Raw genomic sequence first — 21,024 nt, 5'->3', positions numbered from 1 at the left:
AGTGAAAGTGAAGTCACTCAGTCGTGTCCAACTCTTGATGACCCCATGGACTGCAGCCTACCAGGCTCCTTCATCCATGGGATTTTCCAGGCAAGAGTACTGGAGTGGGGTGCCATTGCCTTCTCCGCTACCGTACCATACTGGTAAGCAAAAGATGTTGAAGCCATCAAGTCATCAGCCAAAACAGTCACCCCCAACTGTGCACTCTGAGGGGATTCGGGATGAAGAAAAACAAGACCCTGGCCCTAGGGAGTTAATCTGTATAGCAGAGGACTGATTTCAATAAGCCCAGACTCTTACATCGTCCCATACACAGAATAGCTGAACAAAACTTAATTCTCAACTTTTAGGCTGTGTGTGTACGTGTGTTTCAGTTAACAAGTGGAATAACTATTGTTAGAGCAATCTATTTCTCTGCTGATAACAATTATCAATTCAGAAATAACACACACACAAAAAAACCCCCATAAAACCCCCCAAAATAAAAGAAGCAAACACACAAAAATTTAGAAGGCATTGTAGAGGGACCAAAAGAAGCAGACCTGAAGGGAATGTGATCTTCATAGAAGGTGAAGATGATGAAGTGAGATCTGCATTCATCCACCTTCTTTTCTGAAGGCACTGCCAGGGTGTTCAAGAGATGAAGCTCAAGTAGAAGTAGCTGTCACTTAAGGCTGAGGAGTCAGAGACCACAGTTTGAGCCTGCAAGAACTGAAAAGTATAAGCTACAAGGGTGGGAGTCCTAGGGTGTGACTAGAAACATACCATATATCCTTGGGTGACACCAGCCAGCATTTCTGCAAGAATGACTCCAAACAGCCCAGGGAAGTACTGCGGAGTTTTCATCATCTCTACCACTAGGAACACAGTGTTAGAGGTTGTATTTCTGCCAAGTTAGAAGGACTCAGTAACATCTCAAACTTGTGATTAAAACTTAGCATTATTCCATTTTGAACATTAAGCAATCAGTATATAAGTCTGGTTTTAATCTCGTCTTTCTAACAGTTTACATATTCAAACTTTTAGATCTTTCCCTAATTCAATAGATGAGAATTGATATTTCAGTTCAGCTTGCTCTTTATATATAGTGAGGATAAGTATATTTTCATATGTTCAAGGACTATTTGAAAACTTTAGACTACATTAAAACATAAAGATGTATAGAAAATATAAAAATATTTCCTGTAAATTTTTGAAAAACAGTAGTAATGCTCAAACAATTGCAAAGTACTATAATCTCTCACAATTATGGAATTTATCAACATTAACATCAATGGTTGACTTTTATCATAAAATATAGAAAGCAGAAGACAATGAAGTAACACTTCTAATGTGGTGGGGAAAAATAGACATAATAAAACTGCATTGATCTAAGCACACACACATCCATAATGCATGAAAAACTAGTGAACCTGAAAAAGCTGTCAATAATACTAGTATCAATGTCTTGGTTTTCATATTTTACTATAAATACACGAGACACTTTCACTAGAGGAAACAAGGTAAAGAATATATGGAATGCCTCTATAAATTTTTCCAACATTGTCTGACTCTCTAATAATAAAAACAGAACTTGAGAAAGTCTACATTTTAGAAACTAGAATTGCAACCCATAAGTAAGGACAACACTTATGGGAAATACTAAAAACCATCATCCATAACATCAAGATGATATTGTAGCAGTTTTTCTTCTTCCAAGAATAAAATTCCACACTTTGCTGAATATAAAGACTTCACTTTCTCTACAATGTATGACTGACAATTTCTAGTTTGTGATAAAAGCTAACAGACATATGAAATTACAGGAAAATATGATCAACATCAAGGGATATATAGTCAATATAAACAGAACTAAAGTGAACAGGTACTATAATTAGCAGAAAATACATTTAAAACCACCATGATGAATATGGTAGAGAATCTACAAGAAAAGATTGAAATGAAACATCACATAGGATAATACATAAATAGTATGGAAACTTTTATGGAAGTGTACAATATAAATATTAGAAGTAAGAAATACAACAAAAAACACACACATACACACACACATACACACACACACATACACACACACACATACACACACAGCCAAACCACACCTCAGTAAACTGGATTAACAACAGAGTGGACACAGTAGAAAAAAGGGTCGATAGAATAATGATAAATCAACAGAATTGGTCCAAACTGAAAAGCACAGAGAGAGGAAAAAAGTTTTGAAAACAGTAAAGTGTCTTAAAAGCCTGTAGAATAGCTCAAGTAGGCTAACATATATGTATTAAAGTTCCAGAAAAAGAAAATAGCAGGGCCCAAAAACATTAAAAAAAATACAAGCCAACATTTTTCTAAATTTAAACAAAAATCCAATTACATATACAGAAACTAAAGAAAATGCCAGTAGAATAAGTGCAAAGAATCCAACTTAAAATGATGAAATTATGAGTTTCTTTAGACATACAAAAAGATGCATGCACCCCAATGTTCATTGCAGCATTATTTACAATAGCCAAGACATTGAAGCAATATAAATTTCCATCATCAGATGAATGGATAAAGAAGATGTGGCACATACATACAATGGAATATCACTCAGTCATAAAAAAGAGTGAAATAACCTCACTTGCAGCAACATGGGTGGATCTGTAGATTGTCATACTGAGTGAAGTAAGCCAGAAAGAAATCAACAAGAGAAAGAATAAACAATTTAGAATATATTTTTGTAATAAAGTATCCCCAGGTCTCCGGCATTGCAGGCAGATGCTTTACCCTCTGAGCCACCAGGGAAGCCCACAATAAAAACGAAGAGACTACAAAAAACAAGTTGGGTAAATTCCAGAATCATTGTATTATATGAAAAAAGGAAAATGAGTACATTCTATTTGACTCCATTTATGGTGATTGCAGCCATGAAATTAAAATATGCTGACTCCTTGGAAGGAAAGTTATGACCAACCCAGACAGTATATTAAAAAGCAGAGACATTACTTTGTCAACAAAGGTCTGTGTAGTCAAAGCTATGGTTTTTCCAGTAGTCATGTATGGATATGAGAGTTGGACCTTAAAGAAAGCTGAGCGCCGAAGAATTGATGCTTTTGAACTATGGTGTTGGAGAAGACTCCTGAGAGTCCCTTGGACTGCAAGGAGACCCAACCAGTCCATCCTAAAGGAGATCACTCCTGGTGTTCATTGGAAGGACTGATGTTGAAGCTGAAACTCCAATACTTTGGCCATCTGATGTGAAGAACTAACTCATTAAAAAAAGACCCTCATGCTGGGGAAGATTGAGGGCAGAGGAGAAGGGGACGACAGAGGATGAGATGGTTGGATGGCATCACCAACTTGATGTACATGGGTTTGGGTAGATTCCGGGAGTTGGTGATGGACAGGGAGGCCTGGCGTGCTGCGGTTCATGGGGTGGCAAAGAGTCGGACCCCACTGAGAGACTGAACTGAACTGATATAACTGTTTGTTGTGGTTATTACATACAAGTAGAGAGACTGGGAAGTGTAGATGGCATTTCTGGAGAGATGAAAGCACTCTATATTTTGATTGGAGTTATATGGCTACATGGATACATACATTTTTCAAATGCCATTAAGCTCTACACTTATAAAAATGTATTCTATTAGATGTACATGACATCTCAATTAAAAAAAAAAAACAAAACTGATCTTGACCAAGCTGATTTAGTTGTAACTGAGCATTTGATTAATGGTTCTCAAGCCTTCCTATATGTTATAATTGCCTGGGTATTTTTTTAAGACAACTAATGCATACAATTATCCTACTGTAAAACATAAACATTTTCTGTGATAAATCCTTGACATTTTATTTCTTAAAATTTTCATACTGACTCTTTCAAGCAACCAATATTGATATTCTTGAATGAGATAATTTCTAAAATATCTTCCAGCAATCAGTTTCAAGAGCTCTTACAATGAATGCCTGAAAATAAATTCCATAATTATGAGAAAAATATTACTGTTCAATTGTTTGAGCATTACTATCACTTTTCAATAATTTACAGAAAATATTTTCCATATCTTTCTTTACATCTTTATGTGTTAACGTAGTCTTTTGCAAATAGCCCTTGAACATATGAAAACATGCTTATCCTCCTTATATATAAACAGCAAGCCAAGAGGAAATATCAATTCTCAAATATTGAATTAAGAAAAGATCTAAAAGTTTCAATATAAACTGCTAGAAAGACAAGACTAAAAGACACTCATACAGTGCTTGGCTAATGTCCAAAATGGAATAATGCTATGTAAGTTAATTTCTCAGTATATTATTGAGTTATATTTGCACTAGCCAATTTTAGAAATCTAAGCAAATATCTTAACAAATACAAAACAATATATGCCAAACATTATTCATAATGGGCTTATTTTTAATATTAGCAATTTGGGAAATTCAGGTCAGTTCAGTTCAGTTCAGTCACTCAGTCGGGTCAGCTCTTTGCGACCCCATGAATCGCAACACGCCAGGCTTCCCTGACCATCACCAGCTCCCAGAGTTTACTCAAACTCATGTCCATTGAGTCGGTGATGCCATCCAGCCATCTCATCCTCTGTCGTCCCCTTCTCCTCCTGCCCCCAATCCCTCCCAGCACCAGAGTCTTTCCAATTAATCAACTCTTCGTGTAAGGTGGTCAAAGTATTGGAGTTTCAGCTTCAGCATCAGTCCTTCCAAAGAATACCCAGGGCTGATCTTCTTTAGAATGGACCAGTTGGATCTCCTTGCAGTCCAAGGGACTCTCAAGTGTCTTCTCCAACACCACAGTTCAAAAGCATCAATTCTTCTGTGCTCAGCTTTCTTCACAGTCCAACTCTCACATCCATACAGGGCCAATGGAAAAACCATAGCCTTGACTAGATGGACCTCTGTTGGCAAAGTAATCTCTCTGCTTTTGAATATGTTATCTAGGTTGGTCATAAATTCCCTTCCAAGAAGTAAGCGTCTTTTAATTTCATGGCTGCAATCATCATCTGCAGTGATTTTGAGCCCAAAAAATAAAGTCTGACACCATTTCCAGTGTTTCCCCATCTATTTCCCATGAAGTGATGGGACCAGATGCCATGATCTTCGTTTTCTGAATGTTGAGCTTCAAGCCAACATTTCACTCTCCTCTTTCACTTTCATCAAGAGGCTTTTGAGTTCCTCTTCACTTTCGGCCATAAGGGTGGTATCATCTGCATATCTGAGGTTATTGATATTTCTCCCGGCAATCTTGATCCCAGCTTGTGCTTCTTCCAGCCCAGCTTTTCTCATGATGTACTCTGCATAGAAGTTAAATAAGCAGGGTGACAATATACAGCCTTGACATACCCCATAAATGTGAGATGACTAAATACACTAAGACAGATCCATACCTGAAATTGCCTATATTCCTAAAACAATGCATAAAATTTCCATGTACTATTTTGGAATGATATCCAGAATATATTTTTTAATGAAACTACCTAGAGCCAAAGTATCATACATAACATGTCACTTTTTAAAATCTTTGTGTCAATGTACACATGTATATCATATTTCAGTAGACCAAGATAAGACAGGCATAGTTCATACTGGACATTTATAAACATACATATATTTCAATTGGACATGAATTTGAGCAAACTCTGGAAGATAGTGGAGGGCAGAGGAGTCTGGTATGCTACAGTCCATGGGATCACAAAGACTAGGACATGACTTAGTTACTGAAAAACAATAATATATTTTAATATTATAATATAAATTGACATTATATTACTATCTTACATTTATTAAATGCTCATGTGTATATGTGTACATATGTATATATCCATATTCATAGTCATACCAACATCCATCATACATAATATTATATAGATATATAATATATCTCTCCCTGTATCTTTGTATATCTATACTGAAATTGACAAGATGAAATAACACTTTGGTAGAAGCACCTAACATAAAAATTTCGATTTCACTAAAAGAAATTAGAAAATTCTTTGGAGAAATGAATTATTCTATATAACTAGCAGCAATATTTTATTAGGACCAAAAGAAAAAAGAACATAAGTACCAAAAAAACTTTAGGAAGTATCAATGAGCTAGCTAAGATTCAGATAATACTAGCTAAAGTTTTTGATCCCCTAAATCAAAATGAAAAAAGATTGTAACTAATTTTAATATTTTGAATACGTAAAAAATCCTCTAAAAGATAGGATGTTGTTGTTGTTTAGTCACCTACTTGTGTCCCACTGTTTATGACCCCATAGACTGCAGCCCGCCAGGCCTTCCTGTTATGCTGGAGTACATGAATCACTTGAATGCTATCACTAGAGAGGTGGGTATTAAAATAATGCATTGTGCTGAAAATTTGTAATAAAAAAGGATAAATTAAGCATTCATTTGTCCCAGAACATCTGTAAAGCACTCCCTTTTTAGTGAAAGAAATCAGTGTGTATGTGTGTGTGCATGTGTGATGGTTTTAGCAAGAGGGAATAGAATTTTTTGAGAAATATTTGGAATAATTATCATTCCATGCTTGATTTTTAATAAAAATTTTGTTCAGTTAATTGTTGGGACATAGGATTATGACTTCCTTTGCCATGTCATTCCTGACCATAAAATGATGGGCAAAATAGTTTCCTGTTAAAAGTATTGCAAACTAACCTCTGGAAAGCTTTTTCATGAGCAGAGCCATTTTCCCAGAAATGGTAATATGGTATTGATCTTCACTGTATTATAATTCTTAACTTTGTTTTCCACAGGCATGAGTATTACTGACTTGCTGATGCAACATTTAAAATAAATTCAAAAATGTGTACTAGGTGGTGAGATGGTAATACAGCTCCAGGAAGATAATATAATATATTATTGAATATTTTAGATTCAACATTAATGCTATTGGTATTATTCCTAACCATTTTTTTTTAGGTTTTATTGAGAAAAATGTCTGTTTCATACTTAAGAAATACTGTATTCTCTATTGTAGCACCACTGCCTCGTGAAGAAGTTTGGGTTTCAACCTTTCACATTCAATATGAACATCATGATACAGAATGTATACATAGAAACATTTTTTAAAAGCAGGACAATAAACCAATCTGAAAATACACAGTAAAGAATCATAGCATATTTCAGCCTTGAACTCCTAGTCTTTATAATAAAAAGAAAGATCTGATCTACTCTTAATTTTTTAAAAATTTCATGATGAATATGCACTTTCTTTTCATTATCATTAATTTTATTAACTCGTTTATTGAAGCATAAGTGACATAAAATTAACGACACACATTTAAAGGCTATTTTTTATACAAGAGCAGACCTGTGAAACATCGCCACCAAAAAGATACTGAACACTACCCAAAACAGTTTCCTTGCATCCTACCGTATTCCCTCCTTTCTTATTATCCCTACACCAGCCCTATCCCTGCAACTACTGATCTGCATTCTTTCACTACAGTTTGCAATCTCTTGTATTTAATATAAATAGAATCACACAGTATGTTCATTTTCCACTCAGACTAGTGGAACCAAGTATTTTTCTTTGATCTGTGTGTCATCCAGGCACTATTCATCTCTTTTCAAATAGTTCTAAGCCTGTGCCATATGCATGTGTTGATCAGTAATTATGTGAATATTTGAAAACACTTTTGTGCAGATATATGGTGTTCTCTCTCTCTTTTCCAGTACTCTGTCCAGAAAATGTTAAACACCTTGGTCTCCTTAGACTCCCAGTTCTACCTGCACAATCAAGAGTTTGCAGGACTTGCCTTTGTTGCCATCTCTACTAACCTCTAATGAAGGCAGTTGGTTGTTCATAGGGCTGAACTTGTTTCCCATTTTCTAAGGGATACTCTACTTCATTGTCTAGCATCTAGCTCTATGAAAACCACTGCTTCAAATACACTGTCTTTGGTTGTTTTGGTTTCTATAAATTATAAACTGAAATATGTCCTCCAATATGTACAATCTCTGTCTATTTTGTTGAGATATTTGAGATAACTATAATGAGAAGAATTTCCCACAGTTTATTGTGATCCACACAGTCAAAGGCTTTGGCATAGTCAATAAACCAGAAATAGATGTTTTTCTGGAACTCTCCTGCTTTTTCCATGATCCAGTGGATGTTGCCAATTTGATCTCTGGTTCCTCTGCCTTTTCTAAAACCAGTTTGAACATCTGGAATTTCATGGTTCATGTATTGCTGAAGCCTGGCTTAGAGAATTTTGAGCATTACTTTACTAGCGTGTGAGATGAGTGCAGTTGTGCAGTACTTTGAGCATTCTTTGGCATTGCCTTTCTTTGGGATTGGAATGAAAACAGACTTTTCCAGTCCTGTGGCCACTGCTGAGTTTTCCAAATTTGCTGGCATATTGAGTGCAGCACTTTCACAGCATCATCTGTCAGGATTTGAAATAGCTCCATTGGAATTCCATCCCCTCCACTAGCTTTGTTCATAGTGATGCTTTCTAAGGCCCACTTAACTTCACATTCCAGGATGTTTGGCTCTAGGTCAGTGATCACACCATCATGATTATCTGGGTCATGAAGATTTTTTTTTTTTGTACAGTTCTTCTGTGTATTCTTGCCACCTCTTCTTAATATCTTCTGCTTCTGTTAGGTCCATACCATTTCTGCCCTTCATTGAGCCCATCTTTGCATGAAATGTTCCCTTGGTATCTCTAATTTTCTTGACGAGATCTCTAGTCTGTCCCATTCTATTGTTTTCCTCTATTTCTTTGCATTGATTGCTGAGGAAGGCTTTCTTATCTCTCCTTGCTATTCTTTGCAACTCTGCATTCAAATGCTTATATCTTTCCTTTTCTTCTTTGCTTTTCACTTCTCTTCTTTTCACAGCTATTTGTAAGGCCTCCCCACACAGCCATTTTGCTTTTTTGCATTTCTTTTCCATGGGGATGGTCTTGATCCCTGTCTCCTGCACAATGTCACGAACCTCCATCCATAGTTCATCAGGCACTCTGTCTAACAAATCTAGTCCCTGAAATCTATTTCTCACTTCCACTGTATAATCATAAGGGATTTGATTTAGGTCATAACTGAATGGTCCAGTGGTTGTCCCCACTTTCTTCAATTTAAGTCTGAATTTGGCAATAAGGAGTTCATGATCTGAGCCACATTCAGCTCCCGGCTTGTTTTTGCTGACTGTATAGAGCTTCTCCATCTTTGGCTGCAAAGAATATAATCAATCTGATTTCGGTGTTGACCATCTGGTGATGTCTATGTGTGGAGTCTTCTATTGTGTTGTTGGAAGAGGGTGTTTGCTATGACCAGTGTGTTCTCTTGGCAAAACTCTATTAGCCTTTGCCCTGCTTCATTCTGTATTCCAAGGCCAAATGTGCCTATTACTCCAGGTGTTTCTTGACTTCCTACTTTTGCATTCCAGTCCCCTATAATGAAAAGGACATCTTTTTTGGGTGTTAGTCCTAAAAGGCCTTGTAGGTCTTCATAGAACTGTTCAACTTCAGCTTCTTCAGAGTTACTGATTGGGGCATAGGTTTGGATTACTGTGATATTGAATGGTTTGCCTTGGAAATGAACAGAGATCATTCTGTCGTTTTTGAGATAGCATCCAAGTACTGCATTTTGGACTCTTTTTTTGACCATGATGGTCACTCCTTTTCTTCTAAGGGATTCCTGCCCACAGTAGTAGATATAATGGTCATCTGCATTAAATTCACCCTTTCCAGTCCATTTTAGTTCGCTGATTCCTAGAATATCAACATTCACTCTTGCCATCTCCTGTTTGACCACTTCCAATTTGCCTTGATTCACGGATCTGACATTCCAGGTTCTTATGCAATATTGCTCTTTACAGCATCAGAACTTGCTTCAATTCACCAGTCACACCCACAACTGGGTACTGTTTTTGGTTTGCCTCCATCCCTTCATTCTTTCTGGAGTTATTACTCCACTGATCTCCAGTAGCATATTGGGCACCTACAGATCCACAGAGTTCCCCTTTCTGTATCCTATCATTTTGCCTTTTAATACTGTTCATGGGGATCTCAAGGCAAGAATACTGAAGTGGTTTGCCATTCCCTTCTCCTGACCTGCGTCTTGAGAAACCTGTATGCAGGTCAGGAAGCAACAGTTAGAACTGGACATGGAACAACAGACTGGTTCCAAATAGGAAAAGGAGTACGTCAAGGCTGTATATTGTCACCCTGCTTATTTAACTTCTATGCAGAGTACACCATGAGAAATGCTGGGCTGGAAGAAGCACAAGCTGGAATCAAGATTGCCGGGAGAAATAACAATAACCTCAGATATGCAGATGACACCACCCTTATGGCAGAAAGTGAAGAGGAACTAAAAAGCCTCTTGATGAAAGTGAAAGAGGAGAGTGAAAAAGTTGGCTTAAAGCTCAACATTCAGATAACAAAGATCATGGCATCTGGTCCCATCACTTCATGGCAAATAGATGAGGAAACAGTGGAAACAGTGCCAGACTTTATTTTTGGGGGCTCCAAATTCACTGCAGATGGTGATTGTAGCCATGAAATTAAAAGACACTTACTCCTTGGAAGGCAAATTATGACCAACCTAGACAGCATATTAAAAAGCAGAGAATTACTTTGCCAACAAAGGTTTGTCTAGTCAAAGCTATGGTTTTTCCAGTGGTCATGTATGGATGTGAGAGTTGGACTGTGAAGAAAGCTAAGAGCCAAAGAATTGATGCTTTTGAACTGTGGTGTTGAAGACTCTTCAGAATTGCTTGAACTGCAAGGAGATCCAATCAGTCCATTCTAAAGAAGATCAGCCCTGGGTGTTCTTTGGAAGGACTGATGCTAAAGCTGAAACTCCAATACTTTGGCCCCCTCATGCAAAGAGTTTACTCATTAAAAAAGCCTCTGATGCTGGGAGGGATTGGGGGCAGGAGGAGAAGGGGACGACAGAGGATGAGATCGCTGGATGGCATCACTGACTCGATGGACATGAATTTGGGTGAACTCCAGGAGTTGGTGATGTACAGGGAGGCCTCAAGTGCTGCAATTCATGGGATCGCAAAGAGTTGGACACGACTGAGTGTTTGAACTGAAGTGAACTGAAATAATCAGAAATGCTCTACATTGTTCTTTTTTCGTAGAGATCATTTATTTAGACCTAATATATGCTTCTAAATCCATTGAAGTAGTGTTTCAATAATTTGGTCAAGGACTTTTCCGAAGCTAAAATAGAACCATAGATCACTGGTTAACACTTTCCTTACAGATATCTCACTCTGTATTGCCTATTACTATTATTCTGTCTGGGCTCATTCACATTTCATTATGCCACTCTGAAGAGTCTGCAGTTAGCCCCACATATGGATTAAAGGAATATCTACATCAAGGGCTAAATGGTGGTGATGGAGATGAGAATGGAAGTTTGGGTGCTATCTTTTTTTTTCTATATTATTATGATTTCACAGATCTTCATATCAAGGTCCTTTTAAGTAATATTCTACATGCAATGTAATGACAATTTATGACATTTTGTGATTCTGGAAATTGAGATGTAATAGTCTCTATTGTTTGGAATACACAAATCATTTCACGATGTCAACAACTCAATTTTCTAAAACGTCACACACTTATAGATCATCTATTAATACTATGCATAAGGCAGTGTCTTCTACTTGGTTGGATGAATCAAAAATTATTAACAAGGCTAAATATAACTTCTTTCAGTCCTACACAGAGTAGCAAAGTGCCCCATGGAATTTAATTGACCCATAGTATGTATCGTTCATCATGTAAATATTATTATTCAATGTAATGCATAACTTCACTGTTTTTGGTAGACTGCAAGTTCATTTGGAAAATAAAGTCTTTTGCAATTAATATAAATATAACCAAAATTTATTTCTTACTATACCTTGATGTTTCTATGTCAGCTGTAAAATAAAACTGTACACTCTAGGCATTTTCAATACAAAAATTAATATGATAAATCAAATTGTTTGCATTAAATAGCAAATGTTTGTACTCTGTCTTAAAAGAGAGACGAGCCAAATAGCTACACAGGTGTTTCTGTATTCAAGACTGAAATAGAGAATTAAAAACTATCTATATTATTCAAGGGTGAAATTTTACTGTTACTAATTAGCTCTGTGAAATTCTTTAATTGTACATTAGGCATAAATAATCTGATTTCATCTCAATTTTAAACTGCATTTAAATAGCCCTCAAATATATCAATCGTATATGATTACTTCTCAATATATTATATGGTTAAAACTTAAAAGTAACCATTTTATATTAACAATGATATTTTATATAAATTTTCATATTAAAGTGTGTAATTTGAGGATATTAGTAAAGCTAACATAAAAAACAACAAATAAAGTTGACTTTATATCTTAGAAATCACTTGGAATTCAAATCATACTTTTGTAGAATAGAGTTATGGAAATATTAGAAATAAAAAATTCATCATTAAGTTATATTACGCAGAGGAATGAATTACCTTCAAAGTATTTTAAAGTTAAAATAATTTAAAATATAAATTAGAAGGAAATTATAGAGAATTTCTCTTTCCCTAGTAGGAATTCTAACTTTATTCTTTTTTATATTCATTATAAATGACAATCCTTTTATCTTTTAACTTTATTAGAACTCCTCATCAAATTTCAGTCACTTGTGACAAGTTTATCTTATGTGAGCATATAAATGACATTTTCTTTTCTATTGCAAGTAACTGGCAAGTAACTCTCAAAATCAAGTAACAATTATTTGTGTTAATATTCACTGAGCAGACATTTATCAAACACCAGCCCCCTCCAATAATGTGTCAAATCTATATAGAATAAAAAAATGGGAAAAAAGAGGTTTGAGCTAAATTAATCCATCAGAGATCAGATCAGTCGCTCAGTCGTGTCCGACTCTTTGCGACCCCATGAATTGCAGCACGCCAGGCCTCCCTGTCCATCACCAACTCCCGGAGTTCACTCAGACTCACATCCATCGAGTCAGCCATGCCATCCAGCCATCTCATCCTCTGTCGTCCCCTTCTCCTCCTGCCCCCAACCCCTCCCAGCATCAGAGTCTTTTCCAATGAGTCAACTCTTCGCATGAGGTAGCCAAAGTACTGGAGTTTCAGCTTTAGTATCATTCCCTCTAAAGAAATCCCAGGGCTGATCTCCTTCAGAATGGACTGGTTGGATCTCCTTGCAGTCCAAGGGACTCTCAAAAGTCTTCTCCAACACCACAGTTCAAAAGCATCAATTTTTCGGCGCTCAGCCTTCTTCACAATCCATAGTCTCATCATATTCATAATGTATCAATTAACTGGATATTGCTGAAGACACAAAGCATGTACAATATAAGACATGAGATATATCCTCACAACACTTAAGATCTCACATGGGACAGGGGGTATATAAAAAATGGTAAAGAATAATTTAAAAATACTGTAATTAATATTAAAATATATTAATTTAACAAACGTATCCATGTTATTTGGTCTGAGATACTTCATCTTACACCTTGAAATTAATGATAAAAAATAGTTTTGTAAGGAAGTAAAAGAAAGAGAGGCTAAGGCCAGTTGACATGCAAATATCTTAGTCTTGTTTCCAATGTCTAAAGTTCTTTCAATCACTTCAGCTCTTCTGGACTGATGTTGGATTTCTTCACACCCTCATCATCTAGTACTCTGATGATAATTCAGGAGTGAGGACGTGAAAAACCTCAGTTCCCATTCCCTGACTCCAACTTTGCCCAAAGCATTTTGCTTCTGTTTCCAAGCTGCATCAAAACAAGTCTTTCCAACTTGTATTATCTGTGGGCGTTTCCATCTCTGAAAAAATAATGAAGTGGGAATACTGATGGTGGAAAAGGAGGTATGCTGCTGCCGCTGCTAAGTCTCTTCAGGCGTGTCCGACTCTGTGCGACCCCATAGACGGCAGCCCACCAGGATCCCCCGTCCCTGGGATTCTCCAGGCAAGAACACTGGAGTGGGTTGCCATTTCCTTCTCCAATGGACGAAAGTGAAAAGCGAAAGTGAAGTCGCTCAGTCATATCCAACTCTTAGCGACCCCATGGACGGCAGCCTACCAGGCTCCTCCATCCATGGGATTTTCCAGGCAAGAGTACTGGAGTGGGGTGCCATTGCCTTCTCCGGAAAAGGAGGTATAACAGCATGTAATTCAACATTGTAGTTTTTGACATTGTGGCTGCTTCCAGAACCTACTGCTGTTGCCACTCATCTGTAAAAACAGTGTGTATTAGTATCTACTTGTTTCAGCCTGGTGGGTTTTCTCCAGTTGATGGGATAAAACAAAGGTCTCTAGTTAGTGATCTCATGAGTTCAGTTTAGTCATACTATCTCAAGGGAATAAATTCCATAACCTTAAATATAAGGAGAATGACCTAAATAATTTTTGATATTGTGATGAATATTAGTGATTTCTGAATTTTATCAATATTTTTGAAAGAACTCAGGAGAAACTTCTGAGATGGCTATATGGATGCTGTTTGAAACAAGAAGTATCTTTAGTCTGTCCTTATAAATACCATGCACTCATCTCACACACTAGCAAAGTAATGCTCAAAATTCTCCAAACCAGGCTTCAATAGTACCTGAACTGAGAACTTTCAGATGTTCAAGCTTGATTTAGAAAAGGCAGAGATATGAGAAATCAAATTGTCAACATTTGTTGGGTCACATAAAAAGCAAGAGAATTCCATAAAAACATCTACTTCTGCTTTATTAACTACATCAAAGCCTTTAACTGTGTGGATCACAACAAACAGTGGAAAATTCTTCAAGAGATGGGAATACCAGACCACCATACCTGCCTTCTGAGAAATCTGTATGCAGGTCAAGAAGCAACAGTTAGGACCTGAATGGAAGAATGAACTGGTTCCAAATCGCAAAAGGAGTACATCAAGGCTATATTGCCACCCTGCTTATTTACTTATATGCAGAGTATATCATGTGAAATGCTGGGCTGGATGAAGCACAAGCTGGAATCAAGATTGCTGGGAGAATTATCAAACCTCAGATATGCAGATAACACCACCCTTATGGCAGAGGGTGAATAGGAACTAAAGAGCCTTTTGATGAAAGTGAAAGAGAAAAGTGAAAAAGCTGGCTTAAAACTCAACATCAGAAAATGAAGATCAAGGCATCTGGTCCCAACACTTCATGGCAAATAGATGAGAAAACAATGGAAACAGTGACAGACCTTATTTTCTTGGGCTCCAAAATCACTGTAGATGGTGACTGCAGCCATGAAATTTAAAGACACTTGCTCCTTGGAAGAAAAGCTATGACCAACCTAGACAGCATATTAAAAAGCAGAGATATTACTTTGCCAACAAAGGCCCGTCTAGTCAGAGCTATGGTTTTTCCAGTAGTCAAGTTTGGATGTGAGAGTTAGACTGTGAAGAAAGCTGAGCACTAAAGAATCGATGCTTTTGAACTATGGTGTTGGAGAAGACTCTTGAGAGTCCCTTGGACTGCAAGGAGATCAAACCAATCAATCTTAAAGGAAATCAGTCCTGAATATTCATTGGAAGGGCTGATGCTGAAGCTGAAACTCCAATTCTTTGGCCACCTGATGGGAAGAATTGACTCATTGAAAAAGACCCTGATGCTGGGAAAGACTGAAGGCAGAGGAGAAGGGGACGACAGAGGATGAGATGGGTGGATAGCATCACTGACTCGATGGACATGACCTTGAGCAAGCTCCGGGAGTTGGTGATGGACAGGGAGGCCTGGCGTGCTGCAGTCCATGGGGTCACAAAGAACTAGACACGACCGAGCGACTGAACTGATAAATTCCATGAGTGGATTTTTTACCTCTGGTATCAGTAGCAAGTGTAGCTAAAATTCTTTGAAAAAATCTGTGGGTGATGTATGTGTGTGCATGGTCTAAATACAGTTTATTTTAGATTTTCATAAATATTAAAGTAAATTTCTTCTTGTCTATATACAGTGATATTTTTTCCATAAGGCTAAAACATTGCTTAATCGACATTATGATTTTATTATATTTTTATATATTTATATATTATATATATTTTATGATTATATATTATATATTTATTGTATTGATAAATGTTAAATATATTTTATACATGTATGTTCTTGAGGACTTTAGGAAAAAAGAAATCTATTTGAAAATATGATTTAGATGTGTTTGTGTGCAAAATAATTCTGTTTCATGTAAGGATCAGGAAAAAAATAAATTATGAAAAATTATTTGTACCAGGTACCATGGTAAGCACAATATTGCTACTACTGTTTTGTATTAATAGTAAAGTGTCCTTTTTTCCTCTGTTTTTCCAGTAGCAGAAAATTGTGTTTTTGTAATCCCACTTATTTGGATGGTCCTATATTCTGAGAATCCAGCATGAATTGCCCTTGAAATGAAGGTAAACACAGGAAGTACTGTGAGAAGCTGCTGCTTGTCTTGGCTTTCTCAGTGTGATGCATAACATAGTCTCCTGAATTCCCATATTTTCTTCTCTTAGTCTGGAATAGCTACTGATCAATTGGGATCAGTATTTGTCAGACTCCTGAAGGAAGCAGTTGGTAAATGTGCATGTTCTGCATGCAAAATAAAATGTTTAAGTATACAGGCACCAGATCAGTTAGACTGACTTTAAATTCTTATGTCTGAAATTTATTGGAGGTTTTTTGTCCGTATTTTACTAAACAAAGATTACCTGCTGTCATTGGTGATCTTTATTTGTTTTGTTTTTGCTGTGATTATGATTTTTGTTTAGCTGAGATAAAGAAATAGTTGGTATCATCAAACAGAAGGATTTACATTTTTGCATACTATGTGCCAGGCATTATTACAAACATTTATGTGTATTAATTAATATGATTTTGCTATGAAAGTGAAAGTGAAGTCACTCAGTCGTGTCTGACTCTTTGCGACCCCGTGGGCTGTAGCCTACCAGGCTCCTCTGTCCATGGGATTTTCCAGGCAATAGTACTAGAGTGGATTGCCATTTCCTTCTCCAGAGGATCTTCCCAACCCAGGGATTGAACCCAGGTCTCCTGCATTGTAGACAGATGCTTTACTGTCTGGGCCACCAGGGAAGTAAGTCTCTGAGCCATCAGGGCTATAGTATTGCCTTAACCAGTAGCCAATGAAATAACATAGATGATGTACACTATGAATTCCATGAGGGAAGTCCACAAAAAGCCCCTCTTCCTACAGAGAACCAAAAAGGTTTGTAATTTTTAGCTACAGCTTGGGCCTTTTAGAAGCTGTACTAAGCCACTCTCCTTTAAAATTCATTAAATAAATATATGTATCACCTTTCAGTGATCTACTTTTGCTGAGTCACATTCCCGTAAATGGCATCTGGAGCAGAAAGAGATCAAGTGATTGAAATGAAGTTTCCCTCAGAAGAAGTCTGAAAGGTATATGATATCAGATAGCTTTTTAAGTTGCAACAGAAATCTATTTTCATAGCTCCCATTCATCAAAATTATTTTGCAAATGCATTGCACATTTCTGGTTTAACTATTATACCTCCCTTTCTGAGAAGATAGGTAGTGTGGTTATTAATAATTTCAAAAACGAGAATATTTGTGATGGATGCATGGATATCTGTTTCTGGATTGAATTGTTTGGCAATGTTGGGTCAGTGCTCTCTATGACGTTGAATTTCTTAGAGATTATCTGGTTGCACTGCTAGTATTTCCTCTCTTAGTCACTATATCTAATACACACTTTTTGCACTATTAGATAGCAAGAGCTGATAGTTGAGCTAGGTCTCCCTCACAATGAATCTATTTGACTTAGCTCTTTGACTGTTTTTACGTGTTTCATATTTTAGTGTCCCCTCTATCTCAGTTATGAAGCATGCAAGAAATTTCTAGCACATACAGTAAAGAGGACCAGCAAATAAGAGCCACGGTTATTTCTCAGTTTGACCATTGAGACAAAAATAGAGATTGATTTAAAACTATACCTGCTGCCAGGAAAATAAAAAGTTTGGCTCAATATAGCAGAATTCTTACAGAAGCCTTAGGAAATGTCTCCTAGTGTGACATCCTACAGTTTATCCCATACTAGACAGGAGCTTTTTACACAACTGAACATCACTCTGAGAGAGTTTGAAAACCAGGAAGGTAGCAAAGAGAATAAAATGTTCACTCTTATTTCTACTAAGCCATTATTTTTATTAGAGACAAAACTGTAAGATTATTGGCAGAATGAAGGTTTGTTAATGTTGCCACAAAATTCAGTTTCTAAAGAATTTGTATATGTGAAAATATAGGTCCTTTACCTAGCATTTAACACGTTTAAATCTCAGAAATTCTTATTTTCTGAACAAGGAAAATTGGTAAGGTTTCAGAGTTTTGTAAACTTTTAGAAGAATATGTTTAGCCTTTAAGTAAATACGAGTATTTTCCCTCTCAACATTAGAATGATCTACAGAATAGTAGAATCAGTGAATTTACAAAAATATAAAAATGGCAAAGCTAATGATGGGAATTATATGTATCTAAAAATCTGCTTGACATTGCGATTGACCCATGGTGCTGAAAATGTAATGAATGTGATCTGAGTTGAATAATCAGACAAAACAATAGTAAGACAAAAGCTCACATCTGCAAGAATGGCTATCATCAAAATGTCTACAAATAATAAATTTGGAAAGGACGTGGAGAAAGGAGAATGCTTGCACATTGTTGGTAGGAGTGCAAATTGGTGCTGCCACTATGGAAAACAGTATGGAGGTTCCTCAAAAAACTAAAAACAGAACTACTACATGATTCAACAAGTCCACTCCTGGGAATATATCCAATGAAATGAAAACATTAATCTGAAAAGATAAATGCACCCCAGTGTTCATAGCAGCACTATTTACAATAGTCAAGATATGAAAGCAACCCAAGTGCCCATCAACAGAGGAATGGAATGGATAAAGAATGTGCGGGATATATCTATATCTACAGCGGAACATTACTCAGTCATAAAGAGAATGAAATTTTGTCACTTGCAGCAGTGTGAATGGGCCTAAAGAATACTCTGGTTAGTGAAATAAATCAGAGAAAGTTAATGCTGTATGATACCACTTCTATGTTGAATCTAAAAAATAATACAAATGAATTTATATACAAACCACAAAAAGTATCACAAATACAGAAAAACAAAAAACAAAAAACTAGTGATTACCAAAGGGGAGAAAGGGAGATTAGAGGTATGAGATTAAGATATACAAACTACTATGTACAAAACAGATAAGCAACAAGGATATATTGTACAGGACAGGAAATTAAAAACATTATTGTGCAATGATTTTTAACAGAATATAGTCTATAAAGAAACCTGAACCATAATGCTTCACACTTGAAACTAATATAACACTGTAAATCAACTATTGTTATCATGGTTCTTTAATTGCTAAGTCATGTCCAATTCTGTGACCCCACGGACTGCAGCCCATCAGACTCCTCTGTCCATAGGATTTTCCCGGCAAGAATACTGGAGTGGGTTGCCATTTCCTTCTCCAGGGGATCTTCCCCACTGAGGGATCCAACTGCACCTCCTACATTAGCAGGTAGATTCTTCAATTAAAAAAAAAATTATTTTAAAATTATGAGTAATCATGGTTAATTAGATTACTAGAAGCCTTTTATACCTTTACAGTTTAATGACAGATTATAGTTCTTAAACTCTACTGTGCAGTTTTTGTACAAACATCTATAAATACAAGCAATAGTTACAACTAGTGACACTCATTTCTTCATTTAAAAAATGTACAAAAGATTTTTTAAAGGAAAAATGTATTTTAAAAAGAATCCATCTAACTTTATTTTCTTTTTTTGAAAGCCAATACATTTTCTTCAGGAATGAAGTACATTTTCTTTTTAAATTGAGAGAAAATGTTCTTCCTGTGGAAATAATATCATTAGCCAAGGAACATTTCAAAGTAACAAATCACCGACACAAGCATTTCCCAAAGAAACAAACAGGAAATGTAGTTTGAATTTCACCAAGATTTATAAAAACTGGAGTTAGAAACAGAACTCAGTATTGATTTTGTTTTTTTAAATGATCTTGTTTTTTTAAAAAAAAATTAAATATTACTTTCTTGAGGTCATCTATGTCTCAGTAATTCTTTTTGTTGTTTTTTGTTTACATCTTATGTCTTTCCCCCTAAATAGCTGTATATGCAAAAAAATAAAAGTATTAAAGTTTAATATTTTTATTCTATAGTAGGAGATATTCAAGGATAAAATAGTTTAGACTTGTCTCCTTTCCTCCCACTTAAATACAACTATAAGCCCTAAAAAGAACACAAGAGAAAGCTAAAAAAGAACACTAAAAGGCAGTGAGAAAGTAAATGGATTTTGTTAGGGAGATACATTAAAGTTGAGAAACAACACAGCTGGAAGAGGTTAGCCCAGACTTACCATTTCTCAATCTCCAATCCAGAAACAGAAGACCGCCCAGGTTCTGCAGACAATTCGTAGGTGTCCCTTTCTTTCGGTCCGTCACTGGAGTTTTGCCAGTTTCCTTTAGAGGAATTGCCGTTTCCTTGATATCAGGATCTTTGTGCTCTTCCGTTGGCGTCTGCATATTTGAGACGCCTCCAGTCTTCGGAGACGGGCTTCATTAGGCAAATCCTGTCACCAGTCAGCCCCCCAGAGATCCTGCTGGTGTACATGGCTGCTGGAGACCTTGGGCAGGTAGGCCTGGTGCCTGGGTCAGCAGGTGGGCTGGTCTGGGTTTTGGTTCCTGGGGCTTGCCCTGGTGCTACGGTCCAGACATGCAGGCCTGGAGCTTGGGTTCAAGGAGGCAGGCTTGGTACTGGAGTCGCTTCTGATGGGCTTGGGCCCTTGACTCTGGCTCCAAAGGGGTCAACCAGGCGCCTGGAATAATGGCTTATGCCTGGCCTCTTGAGTCCACAGTGCTGCACAGGAGCCGCAGGAACCCTGAGGTACAGTGGTGGCTCCAGGCCTCAGCTGGCTGGGAGAGCCAGACGCTCAGAAGCCTCATGGGACTTCGCTGGGAAGCCACCTGTGTCCTCCCACAGGAGTATCTGCCACTCTGTGAATCAGTAG

General features: G+C 36.8%; 1 long non-coding RNA gene across 1 annotated transcript in view; it reads right to left on the bottom strand.

Annotated features, from left to right (window-relative positions):
- The window catches only part of LOC139179347 (uncharacterized), a 57,603-nt gene extending 37,148 nt beyond the window's left edge, over window positions 1-20,455 (bottom strand). The window contains exon 1 of the long non-coding RNA XR_011563723.1: window positions 20,374-20,455. This is a non-coding gene — a long non-coding RNA (uncharacterized lncRNA). The remainder of the gene's footprint in view (window positions 1-20,373) is intronic.
- Between the last annotated feature and the right edge of the window lie 569 nt (window positions 20,456-21,024).

The sequence above is a fragment of the Bos indicus genome, chromosome 24 (genome assembly GCF_029378745.1).
Source record: "Bos indicus isolate NIAB-ARS_2022 breed Sahiwal x Tharparkar chromosome 24, NIAB-ARS_B.indTharparkar_mat_pri_1.0, whole genome shotgun sequence".
Taxonomy (NCBI): Eukaryota; Metazoa; Chordata; class Mammalia; order Artiodactyla; family Bovidae; genus Bos; species Bos indicus.
Note: the sequence above shows the minus strand (reverse complement) of the source record. Positions and strands in the feature narration are given on the sequence as shown.